This window comes from Copadichromis virginalis, linkage group LG16, assembly GCF_057382275.1.
Source record: "Copadichromis virginalis isolate Kocher_CV1m ecotype Utaka linkage group LG16, C_Virginalis_male_GT1.1, whole genome shotgun sequence".
Lineage (NCBI taxonomy): Eukaryota > Metazoa > Chordata > Actinopteri > Cichliformes > Cichlidae > Copadichromis > Copadichromis virginalis.
Genome location: NC_140633.1, coordinates 21,783,591 through 21,796,447, shown reverse-complemented (window position 1 = coordinate 21,796,447; position 12,857 = coordinate 21,783,591). Strand labels below are relative to the sequence as shown.

The following is a 12,857-nucleotide window of genomic DNA, read 5'->3' as shown; positions in this document are numbered from 1 at the left end:
TGTTACCACGGACAATTTTTTCACATCGCTTTCACTTGCGCAAAAACTTCTTAGACGGTGTGTTGATTTCTCCCTAAGATGGCAAACTGAAACACTCCAAGTTGGTGACTTTTGGAGATTTATTTCCCTGGATGATTGAGAATGCATCAAGATGAAACACAAAAGGAAGTGCACAGCTTCTAGCAGCTCCCCCACCCCCTCAATCACACACCCCCACCCCCACTCCCCTCCCTCCAGAATTCCCAGGTAACAACCTAATATACATATGAATGACTAGCCAATTTAGCTTCCACTTGGCTGAAGCTAAAGCTTAGCTAAAAGCCTACCAGCCATTTGGCTGCTCTCCGGGTTTTATAGGTAGAAAGGTAAAAGCCTGGGGATGCATGTGTTAACAACATGTGAAACACTCAAGGTTGCATGCTCTAGTGGCCTGGGAAAATGACTTTGAAAACATACCCCACCTTAAATCTCCATGACAGAGGAATGTGAAAACAATAATCTGCAGCTTGATTCCCATGCTTTCAGTTTGAAGTCATAAGCAAATACATGTACTCAAAACAATGTAAAACCAGATCCTGGTTGCAGTTTGGATGGATAATCAAAAGGCTAAACAATTTAAAGTCTTTCAGTTAGTTACATAAAAACTCTGCCCTGTTGTATAGAAATTAAGGAACATGTGACCAGTCGAATGAAGGATTCATATCTTGGGGTCACTGCTTGAATTCATCCATCCATCCATCCATCCATCTTCATCCGCTTTATCCGGGGCCGGGTCGCGGGGGCAGCAGCCTAAGCAAAGAGGCCCAGACCTCCCTCTCCCCAGCCACCTCCTCCAGCTTATCCGGGGGAATACCAAGGCGTTCCCAGGCCAGCCGAGAGATATAATCTCTCCAGCGTGTCCTGGGTCTGCCCCGGGGCCTCCTCCCGGTGGGACATGCCTGGAACACCTCACCCAGGAGGCGCCCAGGGGGCATCCTTGTCAGATGCCCGAACCACCTCAGCTGGCTCCTTTCGATGTGGAGCAGCAGCTGCTCTACTCTGAGCCCCTCCCGGATGGCCGAACTTCTCACCCTATCTCTAAGGGAGAGGCCAGCCACCCTTCGGAGGAAGCTCATTTCTGCCGCTTGTATCCGCGATCTCGTTCTTTCGGTCACTACCCACAGCTCGTGGCCATAGGTGAGGGTAGGGACGTAGATCGACCGGTAAATTGAGAGCTTCGCTTTTACACTCAGCTCCCTCTTCACCACGACGGACCGGTGCAGCGTCCGCATTACTGCAGCTGCAGCCCCAATCCGTCTGTCGATCTCCGGCTCCCTTCTCCCATCACTCGCGAACAAGACCCCGAGATACTTGAACTCCTCCACTTGGGACAGGAACTCATCCCCGACCCGGAGTGGGCACTCCACCCTTTTCCGGCTGAGAACCATGGCCTCAGATTTGGAGGTGCTGATCCTCATTCCCGCTGCTTCACACTCGGCTGCGAACCGTTCCAGTGCGAGCTGGAGGCCCTCACCCGATGAAGCCAACAGAACCACATCATCTGCAAAAATCAGAGATGAGATTCTGAGGCCACCAAAGCGAAAGCCCTCCGCCACTTGGCTGCGCCTAGAAATTCTGTCCATAAAAATTATGAACAGAACCGGAGACAAAGGGCAGCCCTGGTGGAGCCCATCACCCACCGGGAACGAGTCCGACTTATTGCCGGCAATGCGAACCAAGCTCTTGCAACGGTTGTATAGGGATCGAATGGCCCGTAGCAATGGGCCAGACACCCCATATTCCCGCAACACCTCCCACAGGACACCCCGAGGGACACGGTCGAATGCCTTCTCCAAGTCCACAAAACACATGTAGACTGGTTGGGCAAACTCCCATGCACCCTCAAGTATCCTGGAGAGGATAAAGAGCTGGTCCAGTGTTCCGCGACCAGGACGAAAACCGCATTGTTCCTCCTGTATCCGAGGTTCGACTAACGGACGAACTCTCCTTTCCAGCACCCTGGCATAGACTTTCCCAGGGAGGCTGAGGAGTGTGATCCCCCTGTAGTTGGAACACACCCTCCGGTCTCCCTTCTTAAAGATGGGGACCACCACCCCGGTCTGCCAGTCCACAGGTACTGCCCCTGATCTCCACGCAACATTGCAGAGGCGTGTCAACCAGGACAGCCCTACAACGTCCAGAGCCTTCAGGAACTCGGGGCGGACCTCATCAACACCAGGGGCTCTGCCACCAAGGAGTTGTTTAACTGCCTCAGTGACCTCGCCCCCGGAAATTGGCGGGTCATTCCCCTCATCCCCAGACTCTGCTTCCTCCTCGGAAGACGTGTCAGTGGGATTAAGGAGGTCCTCGAAGTATTCCTTCCACCGCCTGACAATTTTCTCAGTCGACGTCAGCAGCGCTCCGCCAGCACTACACACAGTGCAGGTAGAGCACCGCTTTCCCCTCCTGAGACGTCTGACGGTTTGCCAGAATCTCTTCGAGGCAGTCCGAAAGTCTTTTTCCATGGCCTCTCCGAACTCCTCCCACACCCGAGTTTTTGTTTCAGCCACTGCCCGAGCCGCATTCCGCTTGGCCTGTCGATACCTGTCGGCTGCCTCCGGAGTCCCACAGGCTAACCAAGCCCGATAGGACTCCTTCTTCAGCCTGGTGGCTCCCTTCACCTCTGGTGTCCACCATTTGGTTCGGGGATTACCACCACGGCAGGCACCAACCACCTTGCGGCCGCAGCTCAATGCAGCAGCTTCGGCAATGGAGACGCTGAACATGGTCCATTCGGACTCAATGTCCCCAGTCTCACTCAGAATGCTGTTGAAGCTCTGCCGGAGGTGTGCGTTGAAGATCTCGCGGACTGGGGCTTCTGCTAGACGTTCCCAGCACACCCTCACTACGCGTTTAGGTGCACCAGGTCTGTCCAGCGTCCTCCCCCGCCACCTGATCCAACTCACCACCAGGTGGTGATCAGTTGACAGCTCAGCCCCTCTCTTTACCCGAGTGTCCAGAACATATGGTCGCAGGTCTGCTGATACGATTACAAAATCGATCATCGACCTACGGCCTAGAGCGTCCTGGTGCCATGTGCACTTATGGACACTCTTATGCTTGAATTCATCTTTCATTTATTCTTTTCATGATAAAATTTTATATACAGTGAACTTCAGTGAACAAGGCTCCTCAAAAACTCTCCTCACCACGAGAGTTACTGTTGAACTGTACACTCATTAACAAAGAGCTACAATCCACAAGTAAAACAAAACAAAATAACAATGTAAAAATACAAGTACAAGTTAGAATGTGTAAAATCTCACTACTAGATGTCAGTAGGTTTCTTTCATTCATGAATAGGTTTTATTCATGCTTTTATTTCTTCTCGTTTGAATTATTGTGATGGTCTTTTTACTTACTTCAACTTCAGCTTTGGATCGCGTTCAGAGTGTACAGAATACTGTAGCAAGACTTTACCTGGCACTAATAAGACGTCACATACTACTCCAGTTAATACTCCAGGCTTCTCTTCAGTGGTTGCCAGTCCAGTTTAGGTTTTATTTCAAAAAAACAAAAAAACAAAAAACTTCCGTGCTCTACACAGAGAAGCTCCCCAATATATCTCTGACCTGTTAAAATCTCATGCTTTAGACCTCAGATTTTCAGGTTAGAGCAGAGGCGGAGCCAGACATTTGAAACACCCGGGGCTTAGCCCTAAAGGGTAGTATGCATGTGGGATTTTTTTTTTTTGGGGGGGGGGTGGGGTTAGAAATGACTGAAAGATTAATTGGCTCTGTTTTGAGTTTTGTTCAAAAAAGAATGACTTCATATAGGGAAATATATATATCACACATGCAGGACACCTTAAACTAGTTTTTTAATTAAGCAGCAAGACAGAACGAAGTCGGGGCTGCATCAAGACACAGGGACTAAACCCCAATTCAACCAGACGCAGAACTGATCCAGAATTAAAACAGGACTACAACAGTTCAAAATCAGGACTACTGAGGACTTAACCAAGACAGAACCAGAATCAGAACTAGATGATAGTAGCACTAAAAATCATCATAGACCTGCACTACACTTATTTTTTTAAATCTACCAAAGTACAATATTTAGATTGAGAAAAGTTTATATAATTAGTTTGGCCTTGTTGTGCAAACAAGCCTGCATAACTTAATAAATATAGAATTTGAAAAATAGCAAACCTAAAAAGAAACACTAGGTACGAGATACATGAGTACCTATGATACGGTGATACTTTTGGCAAACAACCATTTGACTAACATGTGTGTCTCACCTGCTCTTGTTCATCTGTTCTGTCCTCATTCTGCTCTCTCTCTCTGTTCCTCTCTCTCTCTCTTTGTGCTGACAATCATAAAATATACAGTTGAAACCAGATATTTACAAACTCTTCAGATCAAAACAAACACTTTTTTAATTGTAACATCAAATCAGACTAAATGTTTATTTTTTTAGATTGATAAATATAAAAAACATATTTGTTAACTTTAAGAGTAAAGAGAGAAATCGTCTGTATTTCTTAATTGCAAATGGCACCAAATTGTATTCAAACTGAGCCACACTTATGGAGCTCCACAGTTCTTTTCCTGGTGTTTTGGTTGACATCTCTTGATTTTCCCATTTCAAAGAAACAGGCTCTGTGTTTTGCCTTATATGCATCCACAGCTGTGCCACCAGTTTACTCACATGGACTCTACTAACCTATCAGAAGCTTCTTCAGCTCAGAATGGAATCGTCTGGAGTTTTCTTATTAATTAACAATAAACTTAGTGTATATGTACTCCTAAATTTGATGAAAGTGATAATAAATAGACAGATCTCTCTCTCTTTATTCTGACATTTAACTAATTCAAAAGATATTTCAATATTTATCTAAAACAAAAGTTTACTCTAAATTGATGTTGTACAGTAAAAATGTTTTATGTTTTCTCCCTAAAGTGTATGTAAATATCTGGTTACAAATGTAAATATCTTGCTGTGTACTGAAATCCCTCTTGTTTTGCATAGAAATATACTGAACAACATACAAAGCACAATATATAAAATAACATTTACCTGAGTTTTTTCTTTGAAAGAAGCCTCTAATGTCCATTCTTATATTTCAGTACATAACTGAAACCGATTTAGTCGGGGAGGGTAAGAACTGAAAATATGAAATAAACACACGTAAGCTAAGACTCTAAAAAATAGCATTTGTTCGGCTTTTCATTTCGCCATTTGTTGATTCACTTGAAGAGCAAGTAACGTAATATTGGTCAAGTGATCAGTTTCATATCAATCTTTCGTGATTCACCGTCATATTTACATTATTTGTACGGTACGAATGATTTGCTTTGGTACCTGGTCAAACTTAAGCTCTCCTTAGTATGGCTGGCTCTGTTTCTCCAACAGCGCACTAACAGGTAGCAGCTCCCCCCGCCCCCTCGCTCAGTCGCTTAGTGCCTGAGCTCGGATCATACCAATATCAGGGGGGGATTCACGCACAGTCGTAAATTCCCACAGTGTGCACTATGTGCTTCGAATATTGTGTGTACTTTTTGTTTCATACAGTTGTCAGCCAGGCATCTAACTATGAAAAAATTACACTCCAAAAGACCCCGGGCTTCTGACAAAACAACCCGGGCTTAAGCCCAGTAAGCCACCCCCACGCTCCGCCCCTGGGTTAGAGGTTACTGTTTAGGCTTTTCAGGCAGTGGCACGAGGGTTGTGTAATTCTCTTCTGTTTTCTTTATCCTGTACAAACTCCACTGACTCTTTTAAAAAGCAGCTGAAGACATTTCTATGCAAACAAGCTTTTAATTTATTTTTTCATTGTTTCATATTATTATTTATATATATTTCTGGTTTTATTGTGAAGTGCTTATGATTTTTATCTGTGAAAAGTGCTATATAAATAAATTCTACTTACTTACTTCCTATAAAGGGGGATGTGTTATTTTGAAAGAAGCAATATGGATTTAATTGTGGTGTAACAGAAACAAAGATCACTAGGAGAGAAATAAGGAGAAACTGGGAGAGTAAAAGATGAGTTTAGTTTCAGCTGAAAAATGGCAACAAGCTCTTGTGTTGGTTTGTGATTGTAATGAGTGAAGCTGCTGAAATAAACAACAGAGGCTATGAGTTGAGGCTCTGGGTGGAAGCTACAGCCAGCATAAGTGAAACCTTCTCTGAAGTGGATATAATATTGCTGGACAAAAGTAACATTTCTGTTATTTTTTTTGGTGCTTGTTTTTTTGTTTTGTTTTGTTACTTTGTACAGCACTTTGGTCAACTTGTGTTGTTTTTTAAATGTGCTTATAAATACATTGATTGATTGATTCATCGATCGATTGATCGAGAATGTAGCCTAATTTGTGATCAAGCTCTAATCTTCTGAAAATAAGTAATTGTGACAATATCCAGAATAAATAAGCAGGTTTATGTTTTCATCTGTTAAAGCCCAGACAGTAGAGGAGGCTTTAGGTGAGAAGAAGGGGAAGAAGCTGGTCATGTCTCTCCTTTGACTTCTCACTCCTTTGGTAATTTGTGACATTATGAAATATCAGATGAAATATTGTGTATTTTCTTAGGCATATTGGAACAGTTAGCTATGGAATACTACACACGTACAGTTTATGAGCTAGAAGAGGACTCTGTTGAGAATTTTACGTTAACTATGAAGGATGTTTTACAAGGCATGACATGTATGTTTTTATTATGATTGGGCTTTTGAGCTGAGCACACCTAAAAGTTTAAACCTAGAACCTAGAATTAAACCTCACAGGGCGCACATGTCAGGCACAAACACAGGTGAGCAAATCCATTGGTTAACCATTAGAAAGTCTACAAGTCATCCAACCAAGAGGTCTCTTAAGACACAAAAGACAAGACATACAATAAACCTGCTGACCAGAACCTTTCCAAATATGGATAATAGTTTCCCCCACCCAAACTCCAAATGTACACAGATGAGTGCCCTTTTGTATCAAAGACAGGACTGCTGCTTAATTACACTGTTAAAACTGCAGCTTGTAATAAGCTAAAGTGTTACCTTCAGCTGGGTGCACAGTTAAAATACTCCAAATGTGAACGGACACTCAGAGGTTTCGGTGATTTCCTCACCTCGGTGTACTAATGTCCAAACTGTTCAAACTGTCTGTAAGGACAATCATCAGTTCTGGGCGTCTGATTGTATTTTACATGTTTTTACACTTAGTCTAAGCTGATAAGGGGATCAGGCAAACACAGAAAAATTGAATGAAGCACAAATGAAGCTCCTTAAACGGATGCTCTTTTGTTGTGTTTATTTTGTTTGTTTATTTGTTTTTGTTTGGGTATTTTTGTTTGTTTAAAATGCTTTTGTGCCATTGTGGTAACTGGTGATATCGGCTGATCACTCATTCAAATTCTTGTACTGTTGATTTTTTTTTTTTTTACTATTTTTTACTGATTTAACACAGATTTTCTAAGGGAAAATAACGCCAGTTATGGTGTTTTAAGTGTTTCCGCACTTCATTTATTTTATTTTTTGTATTTGGCAGGGGGTGTTGTGGTGCCTACCCTTGGCAACAGGCTGTGCCGCTCCCAGCACTCCCTAACCCCAAAACGTTGATCAAAGCCTGCTCAGAACTGCCTTCCACAAAAGCAGAAGTAATTAAAATAATAGCAATAAAAGATATCATACATACCTTCTACTACATATGTGCACTGAAGCACCACCATCGGGAGCAGCAGACTGCTCATGGAGTCGCAATAACTTCCATCCACTGATCTTGTTAGACTTAAAATGATATTCACATAAACCAACTTTACGGAGAAACAAATCATTAGGCAAAGATTTTCTGTTGCAGCGAAGTGGCATTAGGAAGGTACCTTAGTTAGTACCTACAACCAGTAGCAGTTTTTGATACGGGCGGTTGCCCGGGGCGGCATCGGCAATAAAAAAAAATGCTCGTACTCATTCTGCCCCTACGTCAGGCCATCGCATAGTGGGAATGGCATAGGCACCGATCGGTTTTCTATCGCCCATTTGCTGGGAGTAAGGGCGCCCTCCGTTTGCGAGGTGCGCCTGCTGCTTACACGGGGAGGAGAGGGTGGGGCGGCGGGGGATCCTCTGGCTGGCTGGAGCAAAATAAAAGAAAGTAAAAACAAACCAACAAACACGAAATTCTACGCGCAAAAAGTGAGCGCGAGAGCCCTCGGTGCGCCTGCTCGCTTGTTTGTTTGTTTTGTAACAGTATAAGCAATTAAAGGCGGTGGATTGGCTAATTGGTCATGATCGACTCTGGGCTGGACCAATTACAGCCGATGAGGTTGAACTTTAAAGTTCTGTACTGAGGGGGAAAGGAACGCGATTTGTCCCGTACTTCAGCTAGAATGGAAAAAAAAGAAAGACACAAAGCTGGAGTTATTCTGTGTCTTTACGCTGTCAGCTGCCTCTTCTTCTGTCATTGTCTCTCCCTCCCTCTCGTGTTGCTACTTCAATCATGAAACTTATCAATGATCAGCTGATCGGCTTTTCTGTCGCAAGTCCCGTTTGTTTGTTTATCGCATTGACATTTCCGGTAAGTACTGTTTAAAGGATAGTGTAGGTTTAAGTTTATTAGATTAATACCTATTTACCAACAAGATAGTGTACATCAATGTCACAACAGCATTTGTTTTTATTCAAAGGTTTTTCGTATAATTCCTGGTGGGTCGGACTCTAGTCAAAATGCCTGGGTTGATTTTTTGTCCCAGTCCAGCCCTGGTAGGGCTCATGTTACAATGAAACAACGATAGATCAAAACAGCTAAAAGGATCTACTCCCAGAAGCTGGAAGAACGGCTCTCAGCCAACGACCCTGCGTCAGTGTGGAGGGGCCTGCAGGAAATCACCAGCTACAGACGCCCCCCACCCACTATTGAAGCAAACAAAGACCTGGCCAACGAGTTAAACACTTTCTATTGCAGGTTTGAGACGGACAGACTCCCACGCCCCACCCTCCCCTCCCCAGGGACATTGCTTCAGACATTGACCCCCAACACACCTTCCACCTCTCCCCCCTTCACCCCCACCCTCCCCAATCAAGACTCAACGACCACCCCCACCCTCCCCAATCCAGACTCAACGACCACCACCACCCTCTCCAATCCAGACTCAACGACCTCCACCACACCTCTCACCCCCCTTTCCTCCTCCCTGAAACTAAGAATACACACTCAGGATGTGAGCCGACTATTCCAGAAACAGAAGCCCAGGAAAGCCCCCGGACCAGACGGCGTCTCACCCTCCTGCCTCAAAACCTGTGCTGAACAGCTGGCTCCCATCTTTACTCGCATCTTCAACAGATCCCTGGAGCTGTGTGAAGTTCCCTCCTGCTTCAAACGCTCCACCATCATCCCTGTTCCCAAGAAACCCACCATCACAGGACTGAATGACTACAGACCTGTCGCCTTGACGTCTGTGGTCATGAAATCCTTCGAACGACTGGTGTTAGCCCATCTGAAAGACATTACAGGCCACCAGCTGGACCCTCTGCAGTTTGCCTACCGGGCAAACAGGTTGGTGGATGATGCAGTGAACATGGGGCTGCATTACATCCTGCAACACCTTGACCGCCCGGGAACTTATGCCAGGGTCCTGTCTGTGGACTTTAGTTCGGCTTTTAACACCATTGTGCCTGAACTTCTTTCCTCCAAACTCTCCCAGCTCAGCGTGTCACCAGTAGGGATGGGTATCGAAAACCGGTTCTTGTTGAGAACCGGTTCCCACTGTTTCAATTCCTTGGAATCGTTTGCCATTTTTGCAAACGATTCCCTTATCGATTCCAGTCGCCCCGAATGACGTCACCACGTTGCGGAGCGTCATTTACCTGGCAGGAAACATGGCGCCTAAGCGGCTCAAACGCTCAAAAGTTTGATTATACTTTATGAGAACCGATGACAACAGGGCAACTTGCAAAGTAGATATTTCATTTAAGGGAGGAAACACTACGAATATGCAAAAGCATTTGCTCACAAAACACGCGATGACACGCGTTTTTAATTCCGCTCCGGACTCGTGACTCTCAACCCAGCAGCAGCGCTAACGTTTGCACGTCCTCTCCCGTTAATGCGGCAGGTAAATAATCAACTAACAGTGCATATTATGTTAGCGCAATCTGCCTTATTACAAGACCTGCCATTACTGTACATGTAGGTGACCATGATGAGAGAGACAGACAGAGTCTGGCTGGCGCTCGCTGGTAGTTCTCGCTGCAGTCTACCGGTAGCGTCTCCTTTCAGGCCAGGATAGACTAATGTCACCGAGCAGTGTCTAAGTTTGTGGTCAAAGGCTTGCACCCATTTGCCACAGCAGATGCCCCCGATTTTTGGTAAGTGAATGTGTTTAATTGTAGGCAGGGACATTACTGGATATTCTTGTGTAATTGCCACAGAACAATTTATGTTATACTTTGTTATTGCTACAGAAGAATGTTGCAGCTTTAAGGCAGGGATGACTCCTGGAGTTGCTTTCTCACTGCATATGCTTTATTTCACAATCAGATCGATTCGATAACAAAAACATACAGCAGCTCCTCTCCTACTCCTAGCCCTTCGCTGCGGTGGAAAAAAGAACGACTTCAATCCCCTTCAAGGAACATACGTACAAAATAGTTTTCCTGATACACCAATGGGGCGTTCAATGCCATCTTGTAAATATGAGTACTCTGGCAGAGTAACAGTTCAAATGAAAAATACACCAGAACAAACAAGCAAACAAAAAAAGAAGTGTGGGGTACCTTTGAACCAATGAACAAAGTATAACAATTTATACTTTTTAACATAACCCGACCCCGTCAATATGTGATATGTCTCACAAGAATATTTATTTTATTATTTTACATTTACAATTTTTTTTTCCTGGGGACCCTGTGACACCCCATTGAAGAGCCGTAGGCTGGATCTCTCAAGATCTCACTGTTGGGTTTGTAAGGCCATGTTACTCCTAAATTTCTATCTTGTTCAAAGAGAAGATATAAAACAAAGCTCTGAGCTAATCGACCTTAGTGTTCTCCTTTTTAAAAAAAAAAAAAAAGAATCGATAAGAGAATCGATAAAGAATCGAATTGTTAAACAGAATCGAAAATGGAATCGGAATCGTTAAAATCTTATCAATACCCATCCCTAGTCACCAGCTACCTGTCAGTGGATCACCAGCTTCCTGACAGAGAGAAAGCAACAAGTGAGGCTGGGGGAGATCACCTCTGAAACCCGGTCCCTCAGTATTGGTGCCCCTCAAGGATGTGTCCTCTCACCACTACTGTTCTCCCTCTACACTAACGACTGCACCTCCAAGAACTCGGCTGTCAAACTCCTAAAGTTTGCAGATGACACCACTGTCATTGGCCTCATTCAAGATGGTGATGAGTCTGCATACCGGCAGGAAGTTGAGCGGCTGGTACTCTGGTGCAGTCAGCACAATCTGGAGCTGAACACTCTTAAGACTGTAGAGATGACAGTGGACTTCAGGAGACATCCCTCAACTCTGCTCCCCCTCACCATATCAGACAGCCCTGTGTCAACTGTGAAGACCTTCAAGTTCCTGGGTACAACCATCTCCCAGGACCTGAAGTGGGAGACCAACATCAACTCCATCCTCAAAAAGACCCAGCAGAGGATGTACTTCCTGAGACAACTGGGGAAGTACAGTCTTCCACAGGAGCTGCTGATCCAGTTCTACACTGCGGTCATTGAGTCTGTCCTGTGCTCCTCCATCACAGTCTGGTATGGAGCAGCCACTAAACAGGACAGGAGCAGACTGCAGCGGACTGTACGGACAGCAGAAAGGATCATCGGCGCCCCCCTGCCCTCCATCCAGGATCTGTACCTCTCAAGAACCAGGAAACGGGCAGGGAAAATCATCGCAGACCCCTCACACCCTGCACACAGACTTTTTGATCTGCTGCCCTCTGGCAGACGGTATAGAAGCCTGCAGACCAGGACCACCCGTCACAGGAACAGTTTCTTTCCCCTCGCCATCTCCCTTCTTAACAGTTGACCTGTCACACTGCTCCCACTGCCAGACTGCAACTGCACCTTATGTACATTTTGTAGTATTCATTCCACCTCATTCATTTCTGTATTTTATGTATATAAGTTTAGATTCGTTATTTATAGTTGGTTTACACAGCTTTGTGTATGTATGTGTAATGTGTATATATAGACACTTGTGTGTGTGTGTGTGTGTGTGTGTGTGTGTGTGTGTGTGTGTGTGTGAGATTTACATTGCTGTGCTTGAGAGCCACCATCTACCGGAACCAAATTCCCTGTATGTGTCTGCACATGTACTTGGCCAATAAACACGATTCTGATAAATTTCCACACGATCCACTGCAGGTTAATTTTAAGTCGAGTCAGCTCCAAGTGCTGTAATCTCTTCACTGCACCTGTTTTTGAGCACATTTTGTTATATTTTCTGACGTAAAACACACTTCTGACCGCAGCCACATAAAAATACCACATTTCCTGTTCCTGCACAGCCTTATGGGGCCATATTTACACAATCGTGAACCCCCCCCCCCCCCCCCCCCCCCCAAAAAAAAAAAAAACAACAACAAAAAAACAAAACAAAAAACAAAACGTGCACTATCATTAAATAACGCTCATAGTCGTGGTTAGTTTAAGAGTGATTTATAAAAGATGTGCTCCCATCTAAACTAATATTAATATCGAGTAATTTTTCAGTTACAGAGGTTTATTAGAGACATTGATATTTCTCGTGTATTTAATAGCAGAAATGTGGCTTTTTAGTGTACATAATGAGCAAGCGAATAAGGCAGAAAATAGGGTTTTTGATGGAAAATTGGTCTTGAAGCACACATAAATAGGAAGTGCAATTTTATTATGGTG

At 44.5% G+C, this 12,857-nt stretch overlaps 1 protein-coding gene and 1 long non-coding RNA gene across 2 annotated transcripts in view; one reads left to right on the top strand and one right to left on the bottom strand.

Moving 5' to 3' along the window:
* Positions 1-12,857, bottom strand: part of LOC146690726 (nectin-4-like) — a 70,266-nt gene that overhangs the window by 23,890 nt on the left and 33,519 nt on the right. The gene's annotated exons all lie outside the window — the stretch shown is intronic.
* LOC146690729 (uncharacterized) lies at positions 9,693-10,962 on the top strand. Its single transcript, XR_014915471.1, has 2 exons — positions 9,693-10,086; positions 10,165-10,962. It is a non-coding gene; the product is annotated as an uncharacterized LOC146690729 (long non-coding RNA).